The sequence below is a fragment of the Adiantum capillus-veneris genome, chromosome 22 (assembly GCF_014529385.1).
Source record: "Adiantum capillus-veneris isolate H3 chromosome 22, ASM1452938v2, whole genome shotgun sequence".
In the NCBI taxonomy this organism is placed as follows: Eukaryota; Viridiplantae; Streptophyta; class Polypodiopsida; order Polypodiales; family Pteridaceae; genus Adiantum; species Adiantum capillus-veneris.
In genome coordinates this window covers 96809414-96826961 of record NC_140952.1, presented here as the reverse complement: position 1 = coordinate 96826961, position 17548 = coordinate 96809414, and the positions used below count along the sequence as shown (strand labels likewise).

The 17548-nt window shown below is 37.3% G+C and overlaps 2 pseudogenes; one reads left to right on the top strand and one right to left on the bottom strand.

Moving 5' to 3' along the window:
• Positions 1–5961: 5961 nt before the first annotated feature.
• LOC147429860 (uncharacterized) lies at positions 5962–6564 on the bottom strand (annotated as a pseudogene).
• Positions 6565–8064: 1500 nt separating this feature from the next.
• Positions 8065–11546, top strand: LOC147429859 (uncharacterized; annotated as a pseudogene).
• Positions 11547–17548: the final 6002 nt, after the last annotated feature.

The window sequence follows — 17548 nt, the reverse complement described above, 5'->3', positions numbered from 1 at the left end:
GAAACTGTGCAAGCAAAAAGGCTCGCTCAAAGAATCCACAATGCATTGACCTTAGCACAAAGCAATATCAAGGGCCCAAACCCATAGCTTCAATAATCATAGCCAAGCGAACATTGTTGCAAAGGTTATTCCAACCCCAAAGTGTCACCCTTGTTATGCCTCAAAATGTCCACCATTTGGTTTGTGCGGATGAAGTTCCCAAGTGAGGGAAGAGCAGGTGCTCATATCGCTCCACAAAAATTCTCCTTGCAGACTCACTTGCTTGTTGAATATGAGGAATGGCCATAGATAAAACTAGCTCTTGCCATCAATTCATAAATAACATAATGAAAATAACAAGAGAGAAACCCTATAGGATTAAAGGAGATATACTAAGGAGATCTTAACAAGAATATGGAAACAAAAGATAAAGATGAGGATAATATTACTATAAGAGATGAGGATAGATTTTGCCTTATATAGATGAGCCAGCTAGAGCGAAGATTGAATTAGCATTACCTAGAAGTTAAAGATGAGGGTAATATTACTATAAGAGATGAGGATAGATTTTGCCTTATATAGATGAGCCAGCTAGAGCGAAGATTGAATTAGCGTCACCTAGAAGTTAAAGGTGTAACTTGTGGATGAAGATTTACCACCTTCCTTTATTGTTTTGAGCTAAGAAAAAATCTTTCTTTTTATTAGGAAGTTTGTAAGGGCATTCTCCTAGCCATTACTCATGACCAACAATAGCCACCGACTCAAAAAAAAAAGTAATAATAATAAATAAATAAAAATACTCGGATAATTTTGAACCATAGCCAAGCACCAAAGTCACTCACAAGATGCTTTTGGCTTACACCATGGGGACATGGGTATAACCAATGCATGAGAAATTAGCTTTTTCGTTCTCAAGAAAATTAGCAGAAGGAAAAAAATGAGAAGATAAGAATATGGTCAGCAAGGAACTTGTTGAAAAAGATTTGTAAAGAAAGATAAGTTTTCAAGATAAGTAAAAAGAACTTATCGATAAGAAAGATAAGCTATTAAGATAAGTGAAGGCACTTATCTAATATTTGCATAAAAAGAGGTCTTATCTTCTCATTTTACACTCCTTCCCTTAATTTTTTTGAAGGTGCAAACTTGAGAGTAAGCTTGAAAAAGCCATAGCTAAGCCTCTTTCACACACATCCCTCTGCAAGAGAATCCATGGCCCCAAGCTTGCCATTACTTGACCTTATTGTTCTCATTATAATATTCCTTTGCTCTCTCCTAAACCTCAAGATTTTCATAGATTCAATTTCCCTTGTCTGATTCCTTTCTCGCATTCCAAGTAGCACAATTGGTGGTCTTCAAGAGAAGGCAAAGAGGGAGAGAGAAGACTATGCCACCAATTGTCTACAATAATTCCCAAAGCGAGGAGACGATGCTACCATACATACACCAAGGTAAGTTTTTCTTGTTATCTTCATGCTATTGCACATCTAAAACAATTGGGTTAATTTTTACTCTAAATGAATTCATGCTTAAGCTCTCATGTTTTCAGGGTGCTACCATTTAACGAGCCTTGAAAGCGAGCGAGGCATACAAAGCGAGCGAGAAAAATGAGTTGGGGATATCTTGTAGCTGAAATCCTAGTAATACTAGACTACGCTTAACTTTATTTTTATTCCATGTTTGTAACAAACTATGTACGCTCCATTTTTTCTTTTTTTAATTCCTCAGACCATGTAGGAAGTTTACAGAGTATTTTGAGTTCTAGGTTATATTTATCTCCACTCTCTCCTTAAGTTATTATTTACCACACACTTTTTGAAGAACTAATTAGCTCAAAGAGCGTGTTACTGAAGTGAGAAGAAACCAAAGAGTCCCATAAAATTTATCATTAGTAAAATGGCCATAGTCATCCGAAGGCCAACCCATAAACTCCCTATATACCTGCACAACAATCGTGACATGCTTGCCATATGTTTAAGGCATAAACATCCATTACTTCTTTGTCATTAAAACCATAAACATAAATCTTTTCAACATAAGAAAGATTATAATTGCAATCTTCTACAGAGACACACAAATAATCCACTCACACTTATCATACATAGATCATGACTAGAGAGAGAGAGTGTGTGTTCAAACATGAAAAATGACACTCTAAAATAATTAGTGCACGAAAGAAAATTGTTCTAGTTCTCATCAAGGAAACAACCAAAAAGAATACTCTTCAAATTGCTTTACTGATTGAACACCTAATGTTTGCTGACTAAAAGTGAGAGAATGTGGTTTGATTTGACTCATTTTGCAAAGAGATTTTGACTGCAAAAATTACACATAAATAACTTGGTTTTTCATTAAACATCATGATCTCCATACACCACCTAGGTTAGGTGGAAATAGATGTTGACCGCTGGGTCAACAACACAACATAACTCAAGTTTCGTACCAAAGTCTTATCTTTTGCGAGTTATGAAATGCTGTGGATTATGGCTATAAACGTCATTTGTAATGAGTAGTTATTCTAGTTTCAGAAGCTGGGGTGCAATGGCACTTCCAGATTGTAAATACAAAGCCATTTGACCCTTTCAACCCCATTTTTGCTTAAACCTAAGGTAGTAGCCTTAGTATATAAGGTACCTAGGTCATTTTGTAAGAGGAGACTTTAATCATAATCAAAACTTTAGCGCTGCCATCTATTGTGTGTGAGAGAGAAAGAGAGTGAGCGTGAGCTTTATCCTCTAGCTACGCCCGACTCACTCAACACATTGGAGATCCGACTGCACCATTGCTATAGGCTCGAGGAGATCTACGCAACAACGCCAAGCATTCCACGCGAGACGAAGCGCACACGCCAACGCATCTACGAGCTATTTGTGGTCGTAAGTGTATCAACCGATGTCTGTTTTCTGCGTGCTAGTAGTCTATAGAATCGTGGAAACATAAGCTACGCATTGGTACTCATAAATTTCACTTTCGGGCACTTTCAAAATTTTGCTCTGTCATCCTACGCATTTTCCACAGATGGGTTTAGAGTGAGGGTTTTTAGTGTAGAAGCTTAGGGACAGGTGTATCCTAGTGAGGGGATGGTGTTCCTTAAGTTTCGTACAAATCTAGCATGAATATGTGAGTTACCTTCCGTATGTGTGTATGTGGCTAGGTGGTGTAGTTGAGAGCAGTGAGGTTCTTGATTGTGGTTTAGTTGGCCTTCCAGAGTGTTGTATGTGTAGGATGGTCTCAGCCTGACAAGCTAAAGAGATTTCCTCCGTGTGCCTATCGTGTCATCTGTGTCCTCGATTGACATTATGTTGATCTAGGAAGTGTTTGCATGCACTTCATGGATGTGTGAGTCACTCCCGCAACAATAGAGAAAGAGGGAATAAAGGAAAGGGAGGGGGGGAGAGTAGGTTGTTGTGGATAGCTAGTACAACAAAAGTTAGTTGCCAAAGTAGGATATAGATGATAGATAAAAAGAAAAACATACTCAAATCGCTAGAATATGTTTTCCATACAAGGCCTAAAACATCTAGTTCTATATCGGATGAAGTTGACAGCTAAAAGGTGAAACTAGCTTAAGCAGCCACTAGCACACGTCTTCCATGCAAGGCTTGGAATAACTCTATATTTGAGAGAGCGGCTTGATGTATAAATTCTTGAACATTTACATACAATCCAAGAGTCCTTAAAAATACAAAGTATATATGCTTGCATGGAATATAGGTACTTGCCTTTGCATCACGTCTCACAAAGTCCTCACATGTACACCGTGGAGATTGACTTACTGTGATGGAATATGCAATCCCACGTGCTTTTGATCCCTCTGACTCCAAGAAGAAAACGTGCACTTTGTTTGGGACTATTGTAATCTCTCTATGAACAGCTGCATGCATTTTAGTTGCCAAGCCAATCTTATCCTTGAAATCTTTGGTGAGTTTGCTTCTCCACTTGACCAATCTACCATCCACTTGCAGGAGGTTGAGATCAAAAGCTTTCTACAATTGTACCTTCTTGAGAGCCATCATCCAAAACAAAGCCTAACTTTCACAGTAAACTTGTCTCTTCTGAAAATAGAAACGTTCCCTTTGAGATGGGCCACACCCCAGGTGCAGGACCTGGTGGAAAAATAACAGATCCATGCACATTCCAAGAAAGTTGTACATTGCTATTGCAAAAGCAAATGACCTGCTCATGTGTGCCACCTGGGTATCTTCTTATTCCGTTGAAGCAAGGGGCAGGAACACCATGCAATGTTGTTCCCCCATTTATGTTGATCTCAACCCCACACCTCTCACCTACATCAACAAGACAAATTTTAAGACCATAGAGGAAAGGTTAGCGACCAAAAATGATAGATTCAATGTTGTACTTCTAGCATGTCTCCTTGATTAACCCAAAACAACTCACTTAAGCCTTAGGAGGTGCTCTCCTAATGGCCCAAGTGGACTCTGCAACTTTAGACTCATTTACTTGTTTTACTTTGACGCTTGGACATTGTGGAATAGCTCTAGAGGTTGTGATGGTATTCAATTCAGGTGTATGACTGTCAGTCTCACGAATCGGAGTTGAGTGATCCAACTTTCTTTTTCAACGCAAACTTACTTTCTCCATGGGCTGTCTCATATACTCCGAAGAGGCAAGACCTATTGCATCCATTGTAGAAGTAGTCAAATCAATAACCTTCTTCTCAATAGCTAGAGTTGTGTGTCCTTCCATTAGACTTTTAGTTAGTTGTTTCAAGTCTGTACCAGTACCATGATATTTTCCATCCATAAAAGACTTATATTTTGCACTTTGCTGCACTGCTAAGCATAAGTCAACAGTAGTATCCTTGTGCTGTGTAAGATACTGATCAATCCAATGTGATGCTCGTGCATCCGACCATGCAATCCATAGGTGCAAGCTTTGTAGCTATCCTTCAATAATGTGGTTATCAATTGAATAGTTTTGTATAGCTTTCTTACATCATTCCTTCTCCATCTCAGTAGGTGCACTTCTCCACTACCTGCATATATACTTGTGCTCTTCTTGAAAGGCTAGCTTAATGCACTTCTTAGTGTGATCCACCATATTTGTCTCCCAATGAAACTTGCAAGACCTCTCTTTCTCCTCCACCTTATTATACGGACTGTGTGACATGAAACCTCTAAATTGAGGAAGTGGAAAACCATTTTGCACCATTTGGTTGTTAAACATTTTCCAAAATTGAATCTGAGCATGGTGATCTTGCACCTTAAACTCACAAGTTGCAATTTTGAGCAACTCACGTACATGTGGATCATATACATGGGCTCCCATTGTGCACCACCCCTTCAATCGATGCACATGATCAAAATGCACCCATTGCCCTCCAATGAGCCACCTTGTTGCATTTGATTAACAAGATCCACTCCTGAACCTAGACACTTAGATGACATCTTAAACACATGTGGTTGGCTATCATCACCAAGTTGATCAAGAAAAAGCACTTTGGCTAAATGGATACATGTATCTTTGTTTCAGTCTCAAAACAGCATCCAACCCACTGTCCCCTTGAAGAAAATATTTTCTAGCAGCCTGGATGGACCTTCTGGTTTGAGCTTTTTGAGAGATATAAGTAATTTGATCTAGCACTTTGTGCAAGTAACCCTCTGAAGAATTCTTGTGAGAAGCACCATCCTCATGAATCAATAGCTCCATGATCAAGTCCCTTGTGACTGAGACTTCAATTTGTTTGCATGTGCTAGAAGGCTCAATGGTTGCTCGCATGAGCACCTTGTTGTGAACAACCTCCTCCACCTTATTAGATAACCCCTTTGCCACTGGATGATTATGAAAGCCCATGTGTATGGCACATCTTGTTGTGCCATCTCTATCTCGAGGGATACAGTAGTATATAAATGCTTCACAAGCTTTGATACATTCTGGTGATTCACCACAGTGCTTACAAAGAAGAACTCCAATTTCTTTGTTCAATGGTCCAACAGGTGTCACTGAGTGAATCTTGCCTTTCCACTAAGTCTCATTCACTGCTCCAAACATATCTACACAAGCACAATCAATGTTATAATACCTTAAGTGTCCACAACACCTATTTATTCTCACTATTCCTTTAAAGGCATCAACAGAGCTAGTCTTGTATGTTGTCCAAACATGTCCATCAAGCCTTTGCTCCATGCCTTTCATGTTAGAACCATCTTTGCAAGGTGGAAGCTCAAACAAACAATAGCCGTCATATTCAAGCGGAAGCTCATCAAGTTTTTGACTAACTTGTGCTGAAGAAAGAGCAACATGAAGAGAGCTAAATAGTGGAAGCTTCTGAAGACTTGAAAGAATGCTACTCTCTTTTTCTACCAATTTTTGTACTTGTCGCTTTTCTAGCTTTTAAACACCTCCATTGTTATCATGAAGCTTATACCCATCACTTCCATCCTCCAATGAAACTATAGAGAGAGATACAACTACACCATCTAAAGAAGTTGCTTCAAATAGAATAATGTCTTGGTTTGCAAGTTGAAAATACTCCTTTAGAGCATTGAGACTAATATCACACACCTCTGTGTTATATCTAATTGAGAGAACTCTCTCTTCATATGTAATAAGAACTGAGTGAGGCATTGTAAGAGTGAAGCATCCAAAAAACCTACAGATATCTTGAAAGACGAATGCAGATCTCAAGACAAGATAGGTTCGCTTTTAATATCCAAAGCTAGATCCATAGGAATCATTTTCTTGAGCCTTGGGAAAATGTCGAGAAAAAGATTGGCATTAGTAATAAATGGGATGGTATCTAAAAAGTTCGTGCACTCATCTGTTTGATAGGGACGTACCATGAGTAATAAATAAGATGGTATTTAAAAAGTTCACGCAATCCATGAGAGATAAAAGAACAAGAAAGTAAACTTCTATCACAATTCACGAGGAAAGTAAAAGCTTATGTCACAATTTACGAGGAAAGAAGCTTCTGATTTATGTTCACTTAAATTCTAAAACATTTCCTTTTGGTCTATGCTCATTAAAGATTTAAAGCATTTTTCTTTACAAATCATTTTCAAATTTTAAATAATATTGTGCAAAATTCAATCTCTTGACAAGCACCAGGTCTCTGTTCCTACGACACTTTGTAGAAACACTTTGTTCTTCAAGAACTGCTCACAGGGGTCTCTGTTATTGCATTTAGAAACGCTATTCTATCAAGGCCGGTGTGGGGAAATGAACTATTTTGTTTTCATCTGTTCACCAAGGGTTTTGTTGTTTCATTTGGAAAAACAAACCTCAGAACGCTGGTGAGAGAGGTTTCTTTCTCGTGCTCACCAATGCTTTTGTGGTTGTGTTTGGAAATGCATTGTTGAGAGCTCCGGTGAGACGTGAGCTTGGAACTAGAGAGGGATAGTCCTCGAAGGCTTGAAGGTTTGCATTTGGAAATGCTACTTAGAGAAGCCAGCTGAGGATACGTTTGGAGGAGCTAAGCATACTCATTCGTAGCAGCACATACGTTTTGCAGTTGACGTTTTACAGGTGTTCGCACAGAGCAGTCCGCAACAGATTTTTTGTTTGCTAAGATCTTTAGTTTGTAGGTTTTCAGTCAAGACAATTCACAGCTTGCAGGTTTCAGTCAAGACAGTTCGCAGATTTTCTGTCAGTTGGCAGTGCAACCAGTTCGCAGTGCAGCCAATCCGCAGCGCTGATACTGTTGCAGCCCGGATACTATTGCAGATTTAGTCCGCAGCACGAAAATTGTTGCAGCCCGGTTTGCTATCACATCAACATTTGCGAGTCATATAAAAGGGCTAGACAAGGTAAATAATACTTAAAACTTCAATGTGTGATGCACAGTTAGCAGGACATTGGCTTTTGTAGAGACGGGGCTAGGCAAGGAGGTATAATCCAAAATTGCGATGTTGTCATATGCATGACATGGAGTTTGTGGGAGAATAGTTTATGTAGAGTGCGCGTTTTGCACAATGATTTGGAAAAACCTTTTCTTTAAGAAGAGTTATTTTTAAGGTGATGGAAATACTGTTACCATAGGAATGTTCATATCTGATCATAAGGCAATGCTATTCTTAGCTAGAAAAATAACTTACATGGTGACATACTGTCATTTGGCCCTTAGTGATGGTCAGCTTACAATCCTTTCATTCGACAAGAAAAGAAACACTTTCACTTGCAACAGAAGCAGCCTCTGTTAAGTACGGTGCAGGCTCTTTTAAGTATGGTGCAGGCTTTGTTAATTAAAGTGATCGTTTACTCTTTGTTAAGTATGATGCAGGATTTGTTAAGTATGGTGCATATTATCTAAAACACTCTTCATTCAAGCATAGAAAAACAATTTAACTCTGGCTGTGGCGTCCATAATAGAGTAGGGTAAGTAACGGTGCATGGTAGCCAAAAGAAAGAAAATAGAGTCCGCATATTTGAGCATAGTGTCCTCACCATGGGGTTGCGTCTTACGTTTCCAAACGCAAGTTTGAAACCTCTGGTGAAGCAATGAATTCATTTATTGTGCTGAAGCAATGTGGTTACAATTTGAAGCTTTTTCTCTTGCAGGTTTGCAATGGGAAAATTTCCAAAGAGGAAGACAACAAAGTCGAAACCCGCCAAGAAAAGTCCCAACAAAAGTTTAAAGAAGAAACCGGCTTTTGTATTTGTTGAAGTTGAGGAGATCGATGTTGACACAAACCCTTTATCTCAACCAACAAATGTCGTGTAGGACAAAGATGTAAACTATGAAGTTATAAATGACGATGATGAAGATGGAAACAATGCTCTTATAGCAAGTAATATCCAGCTGGCTACAAGTGGTGATGTTATTTGTTGCAGGGTATTGCCAGCTGATAGGTGTCTTCGCATACCTCTATGCAGGTTACTACCACATGCCAAAGTAAGAGGTCTCCGAAAAGATGTCAGTTCACTTAAAATTGAATTTTCTACAGAGAACTATATGCCAGAGAAGGGAACATTTGTTGTCTCCACTTGTCTTTGCAATGGGGAAGAAACGTTGGTAACAGTTATCATTAAGGCTTCTTGGGATCCTATGTGGCTGGAAGCAGATATGGAGTTTGAAAAAGAGGTGTCCTTAAAAAGAGATTTGAAATTTATGTCAAAGAAAATGTTTTTTGTGTGGGAGGGGAATCATGGGACAAAGGCTTGGATGGAAGTTATAACCAAACTTTTCAAAGAGGATAAATCAAGACATGTGAGAGTTATGTGCACTCTCATAGATCCAAGGAAGGTTCCAGAGATAGCCCTTCTTGCTTCTTTGCAACGCATGAACGTGTAAGTTATCTTTTTTTGTATTTTTTGTTGTACATTGTTCTCTCAAAGGTTTAATTAATAAGTTATTATATCTTTCTTTATGCAATAGGCTAAATGAGCATGCGGTGATTAAACCATTGCTTCAAGATGTGCTAATTAACACCAACGACATATGTGGGAGTGATACAGAGGAGTATATTGAGTCTTTAAAAGAGGAGGAGAATAAGTTAGTCAAACGTTGCAGAACCAAAGAGTCATGGTTTCCATTTTTGAGAGGCTACTTGGCAAGTCTTGTGTTTTAGGTACTTATTAAAACCCTTTTTTTGTATTGATAGATTTGGTGTATGCAATTATAATTTTTATTTGTGAGTTATGTAAAGGTTGAATATAACAAGGAAGTTGCATCGGCAATGGAAACAATTGAAAGGACTATGATAGGAGAACAAAGGGAGGATACGTTACGAAAGGAGAAGTCAAAGATTCAGGAACGAATTTCGGATAGAATTGGCAAGGTATGTTTATTTTGATAAGACAAGTAATTGAGCTTATTTTTCATTTTGAGAATTTAGGTATATATAATTAAACTTTTGTCAGGTTTTACTTTGCATACATCCCAAACTTGGTGAGCAATGGAAAAAGACATTGTTTGATTTGCAATTTGAGGGTAAAGACTCATATGTGACATTGGAGAAACTTAGAATGCTTGCAACTTCAGATTTACAACCTGAAAAAAGAGTTAGAATCTTGAAACTATTAGAAGCTCCAAGAATTACAAGGGAGCAATACTTGATACCTACAATTTAAGGATAAAGACTCATATGTGACATTGGAGAAACTTAGAATGCTTGCAACTTCTGATTTACAACCTGAAAAAAGAGTTAGAATCTTGAAACTATTAGAAGCTCCAAGAATTACAAGGGAGCAATACTTGATACCTACAATTTAAGGATAAAGACTCATATGTGACATTGGAGAAACTTAGAATGCTTGCAACTTCTGATTTACAACCTGAAAAAAGAGTTAGAATCTTGAAACTATTAGAAGCTCCAAGAATTACAAGGGAGCAATACTTGATACCTACAATTTAAGGATAAAGACTCATATGTGACATTGGAGAAACTTAGAATGCTTGCAACTTCTGATTTACAACCTGAAAAAAGAGTTAGAATCTTGAAACTATTAGAAGCTCCAAGAATTACAAGGGAGCAATACTTGATACCTACAATTTGAGGATAAAGACTCATATGTGACATTGGAGAAACTTAGAATGCTTGCAACTTCTGATTTACAACCTGAAAAAAGAGTTAGAATCTTGAAACTATTAGAAGCTCCAAGAATTACAAGGGATCAATACTTGATACCTACAAGAGAAGCTGATTTTAAAGGGTAAGTCAATTTATCATTTAGAAGCATTGGAAGACATTGGTATATCTAAATGCTAAATTCATGTTTCTGCATGTTAATTTCTGTGACAGTTGGTTGGGTGAGAGAAATCTTTTTGGATAGGGTTGAAAGCGTGGCCATGTCCTTACTTGAATCTTCACTTGAAAGCATGGAGGAGCCTCCAACAATGCCACTAGACCCTACTTTAAGAAAGTATTTTGATGGTGTGAAGTTGGAAGCCCGTAAGTATATGTTTCAAATGTTGAGAAGTAGAGATGCAAGAGAGGATCTCAAATCAGGAAAAAGTAGTAATGAGACAAAGGAGAATAAATCCATGCAACTTGAAAAAGCGACACAACGTGTTGTTTTTAGGTGAATTGAATGCTCTTTTTAGCTTTGATTGTTTTTGGTGTGCGTTGATGTGAATGTTTTTTTGAATATGTGTGTCTATTTAGGGTTTTTAAACACCTTTTCGTCAAGAAGTTGCTTAATGAAATACCAAGTGTTTGCAAGGCATGGTGTAAAGTAGGTGACTCTCCTCTATGCATGTTTCCTTCTACCATGCATGGATCGAGTAAATGCGAGATAGAAATCTATCCATGGTGGATAGAATTTCCTTTGGGGAATCGTTTGGAGGAGGAGATTGATATGTATGAATTGCATGCTGGTAAGAGATCCACATCTTCTACGGTTATTTTGGACAAAGAGACTACAAAGAAAGCATCAAAGAAAGACATCGCTATCAAATCAAGAGGTTAGTCTTTTCTCCTTAAACACAACCATTTTGATACAAGTGTTACAAGCTTTTGGGTTCTCTTTGAATGTGTGTCATTTTATGGGTTTTCTCTATATTAGGTTGTGGTGACAAAGACATTCATACTCAAGAAATTGCAATGGAGACAACAACAAATGGCCAAACGGCCCATATGGATAGAATTTTGATAAGTTCTAAGTCATAAATTTTAGTAAAATTTCAACCTATTTTGCCAAAAAAATGTTAAAATTCTTATATCGTTTTGTAGAGATGGCCCTTTTTATGTTTATAAAAGCCAAGTATTAGCACTTAGTGCTACAAAACAAGGGAATGAACTTTAAAGACAAGTTTCCAAGTCACACGCAAGTTATAGACATAATTTCATACTTGATCAAGTGTTGAATTAGAGCATAATTTTGGTCTTCCAAATCTTCCCTCATGGAATTGGGGCTATTCTAGTGCAATTTGACAACTACAAAGGACTTTATATGTTGAAACCAAGAAACTGCGTATTTTTTAGGCTCCCTAACTCAATTAAATCTCGTTACTTGAACTCTAACTTGAATTTTTTACCATGGAGAAACTCTTGAAAATCTTGAGTTCTCCATAATAACATTAAAACCAATGTTTTGGGCACCCCAATTGTGTATGTACCATGTACTTTGATACATTTAGTTGATCTACATAGAAAGTTTGATATTATTTGAGGTTTTGAATGCATATCATAGTTCTCTCTTATGTTGTTTTGAATATTTAAAATAATCCAATACTTGTTGCATACCAAAGCCCTTCTATAACATCCCACGTTGAGTCGTAGATGGAAAGGATAAGCAATGCATCACTTTCTAAAACTCGCAAATACATCAAAAACATATTTTTCTTTGTATACAACGATATGTTTGAAATGGTTATATCAAACACATAGAACTTTCCATTATTTTATATACTCCCAAGTCAATTTTTTTGCACATGAAATTTTCATTATCTATAGCAAAATTGTGAAAAAGACACCTAAAATTTTCTACAAGGTCGCTTCATTTTTCTTGAGGTTATAAAGTCGATTTTGTTAGAACCGTCAATCGCAGTCTTACGAGGGTCAACTTGATGAGTATAGTTCTTGATCATGGTAGATTCTAAATTGCAAGGTTATATTTTTAAAAGACCCTCTAGCTAACATATTTAAGAATATCAAGAGGGTTTTCTTAAATAAATTTTCTAATGCACGTAGCATTTAATTTAAATTTGTAAAAAAAGGACACTTACGTGTCCTGTTTTGGCACCAAACTAGTGTTAAGAAAAACTATAGAAAAATAAATTAGAAACTCATAAGATAAATTTTGAATTTTTTCCACATTGCTAGAAACTTATGGTAATTATATAAAGAAAATTCTAATTTTGATCATTATTAGAGTCAAATATCTCTCTTAAAAGGAGAAGTTAGCAAAATAATCTATGAGCTCATGAGATAATTTTCAAAGATAAAATACACTATTAAAATGTTTGAGCATAGATATTATAACTAGATATTTAATTTAAATACATATTGGGGCCATGATTTTGTATTTTTAATAATAAAGTAAAAGAAAAACTTAGCAATATAACTTAGAAACTCATGAGATAATTTTAAGAGTTGAAACACACTGTTAGAAAGCCAATCTAGAATTATTCTAATTAAATAATTATTAGGGTCACATCTATTTATTTTTATAGTAAATAAAAGAAGAAATTACCAAAATAACTTAAAACCCATGAGATAATTTTAAAAGTTTCAAGAAACTGCTAATAAGCTGAAATTAAAATAGTTTAATTATATACTTAGTAGGAATAAAATTCTTTGTTTTTGATAGTAAGTTAAAAGAAAAAATCAGCAAAATAACTTAAAAACTCATGAGATAATTTTTTAGAGTTAAAATATACTATTTAAAAGTTGAGATTATTTTAATCAAAACATTATTTTATACAATTATTAGAGCCAAAATTCTCAAATGTTTAATAGCAAATTAAATGATAAAATTAGCAAAATAACTTAAAATCTTGTGATGTAATTTATAGAGTTGAAACACAATATAAGAAAGTTGAGATAAAAATTAATAAGTCATCATTTTAATGCAATCAATTATTAAAGTCAAAATTTCTTGATTTTGATATAGTTTTAAAAAAGAAAATGCTAAAATCACTTAGACAATTATAAAGTGATTTTCAGAGTTGGTTGACTCCTGCTCTCTCTCTCTCTCTCTCTCTCTCTCTCTCTCTCTCTCTCTCTCTCTCTCTCTCTCTCTCTCTCTCATCTTCTCCCTTCTCTGCACTTGCACGCCATCCCACCAATGGCTTCTCTTTGTTGGCATCCACCATAACCGTGACCTACAATAGGTATCAGAGCACCCAGGTGCTCCTAGGCAACCGTGGGTGGGCATATCAAAACGTAGGTAGTTAGGTGAGCTTGCACAAAAAGTGAATAGACCTGGGGGACATAGATCTCATTAGCAAGGTCACATAGAAGCTCTGTGGCGCTTCAAAATGTTGCTAGGCCAAAGTGGTGAGCGAGGCGCAAGCACAACCCACAAGGGCATTCTAAACCGCCATCTATGATTGTAGCAGCACCAAGTGCTATCATTCCAAGGCAAACCCAGGTAGAGCGTATCAACAGGTTGGCGTGGACTGTTGGATTTCTCTTAGCGTTCTAAAACGCATATTGAAATGCTACCTTCCAAGCTTCAAGCCTATGAGGGTGAACTCAGTGCCACAGGGACAACCTATTGAAACAATGCAGAGAAGAGCTCGAAGTTGCAGGTGGTCGGCCTGTTTGCATGCCTTTGTGAGTAGTAGAGCATTCCAAAATGATGTGTCAAGGGCTACTCTAGGGACCTCAACAAAAAGCTTATCAAAACTATGCAAATTTTCCTTTTGCCACAGTCTTCAAACCTCTCAAAACATTGCAGTAATGCTTCTAGTGTGTGAGGTCAAAAGCAAAGAGTTTTTTTTGTTCATTTGGTGAGATCATCGACACCAAAGACCATTCAATTTCATGAACAAGAGTTTAAACATGGAGTTTTATGAGCTTCACATAATCAAGATTAGCTCGATGGAGATTGAACAAATGGTAATTTTTTGACAATTTTCTTCAAGCACTCGATACATCACCACAGAGTTCAAAATGATATTCTTCCTTGTCCAGTGTCATAATAGACTTATGGTTTGTCTGCTGTAAACAAAATTACCTTTTTTAGTCAAAGCCTTCTTTTAACTTATCTATATTTAGTTATTACCATACCAAAAAAAATTATGGGTTATAAACATTGCCACAAAATACAAAAGTGGTAAGACCTCCCATTTCTCTTAAATGGTCAAGTTCTTGTTGTCTCACTCTGATTATTGTCTGAGGGAAGTGCCCACACACACCTATGTTGTTTTCGGGGGGAGGGGTGTCTACTCATAGTTTCAGGTGATTGAAATCTGCCATGGTCTATACCAAGTCCATTGTCCATGGTTTGGGCTTAAGGGGGGATTGATGGGTTTCCAAGCCCTAGTTTAGTTTAGTTTTAACCCGTGGGAATGTGCCATAGGGCAACACCTACATTTGCAGTCTATATGTGGAGATTGCATGGCAAAGTAGTCTTATATATATATATATATATATATATATATATATAATATATATATATATATATACACACACACACACAAAACACACACACACACACAAAACACACACACACACATATATATATATACACACACACATACATGTAAAAGGATTTGAATAAAAATATAGCATAGCATTTTTTTTATTGTGTGTCAAGTCCCCCCCTCTCTCTCTCTCTCTCTCTCTCTCTCTCTCTCTCTCTCTCTCGTCTTCTCCCTTCTTTACACCTTCACGCCATCCCACCATGGATTCTCTTCATTGGCATCCACCATAACCGTGACCTACATCAAGGACCCCATCATGGCTTTCAAGTCGGTGGGTTGGGGACCTCACACTTGAGATGCATAAATTTAACACCCTTTCACCATCTCATAGTTGACATATATAGGAAGACTAAGTCCAAGTCAATGAAGTACCTATTTTGGTTACCCCAAAAGAGGCTCTTTATTGGATACACAAGGGATTTGCAACCAATAGCTTGTCACCAAAAAAATGTCATCTTGAGTATTGTTTGCCTCATAAAAAGTTGAGTTGTAGACGACACTACATCTAAGAATCCGCATTCATTAACTATGAACACATCACATTCAAGATTCTTCAAGCAATGAACTTTTGAACACATCATCATTGTTGTCCTCATGAGCTTGCCTTTTACTTTGTTCTTTTTTTATCTCTTGTCTTTTCCTTTGGATATATAATCCCAAGATAAATGACTACGCTTTTTGTAGTTTGTAACATCGGCTTTGGGACTTCTTTTTAGTTTCCAATGCAGCATGTACCTATGCATTACTTTTTGAAGTCCTTGAAAGACTAGGATGTCTTCCTTCTCAATGAGAAAATATCTAAGATCATCAAAAAAATCCAGCTTTTCCTTAGTGATTTTCCTTTGACACCATCTTATACTCTTCAAGCAACTTCATAAGTACCAAGGCATCTAAGTGAGTATTGCTTTCCATAGCCAAGACTGACCATGGATAATCTTTACCTTCATAAAAAATGATTGTATGGAAGTTTGAGCTTCAAACTTGATGGAAAATAACTATCCAACCAAGATAACTTCTTGCATTGTAGAGTCTCGATCAAAAATATCTTTGAGCTTTGACCACATTTCACTAGTAGTTTGCAAAGTTTGTACCATGGGTGAGATCTCCTTTGTGAGTGCCTACAAAATGGTTGGCATAGCCTTCATATTACTTGAAGGAATGATTGAATAAACTCGTCATCTTGAAGTCAAGTCCACCTATTGTTGTTAGACCTCATGGGTCTTTTCGAGCCATTGACGATGTCCCACAAGCATTTTTGTAGAAAGCACAATTGCATGATCAATTTCCAGTGACCGTTGTTATCTTTGATAAGTTTTTCGTAGGCATTTGAACAAGAGGGAGCATCAAGGGCTCGAGTCCACTCCTTGGCTCTTAGACTACGTCTTCGACTAGTTACTTTTGATGGAGCTCATGGAACTATTGGGCAATCTCCTCTTTCTAAAAGCTCACACTAGCATTAATAAAAAGCTGTGTTGTATTATGTTAACAAAATGTTGTAGCCGGTCACACTGCCTTATTAAAGCACAATAAGTAGCCGATCCAAAAAATGCAATTATTAGCACCCTTTTCTCTTCTCTCTCTCTCTCTCTCTCTCTCTCTCTCTCTCTCTCTCTCTCTCTCTCTCTATGCACTGGGCTGCAAGTCACACTGCTGAAGGCTGGCCAAAGTGAGCTAGAGTCAACTCGTGCTCAGGGGAGGGGGCTGGAATCATTCCCCCTTTTATAGTAGTATAGATGGGGGCAAAGTCCTCTTACATACTCCTCTAGCCTTGGGCCTATTGACACCCCCCTTGTCAGGTGGGATCGACGGTCCACGATCCTTGGAAGATGTGGACTGTCCATTTATTATCAATAATAAAAGGATTTTGATCAGGTTAAGACCAGAACCCACCACCTCCCAAACGAGAGGCTGTGATTCTCACATTAAGCTATCATGCCTCACTTGAAACAAGGGTGAGAACAAAGAATGATATGGTTAAAATAACGGGGTGGGGATCACATGGTGTTCCCTCGGAGATCACTTTGGGATGGTTTTGGAATAGGTGTTTTCACAAGGTGATCACATATCGATTGGGATTCACACGGAGATCACTTGACGGTCACTTGATGTTCACATTGAATTTACTTGGGGTTCACGTTAATTGTGATCACATGGTGATCCCTTGGGGATTAGTCCGCCATCGAGCAGCGCAAAACCAATCCCATCGCCCCCAATTAAAAGAAACCATTGATCCCACCTGCAAGAAGGGGTGTCAAATAATCACGAGGCTCCTCTAGGGCTTAATATACCCCACACATGAATTGGATGCCACTTGAGATGCAAAATTACCCTACTTTCTTACTCGTATCATGTTTGGTGTATGCTATGATCAAACATACTTTCCATACTTAATCTACAAGAAGAATAAAGACATCATCGACATATAACTTTGGACAATAGCCAAAGTAGTGTGCACGTATTTTAAGTAGTGGCTATCAAGTTTTTGAGTTGCAAACACTTTTCATTTGTAGCATGTTTTAT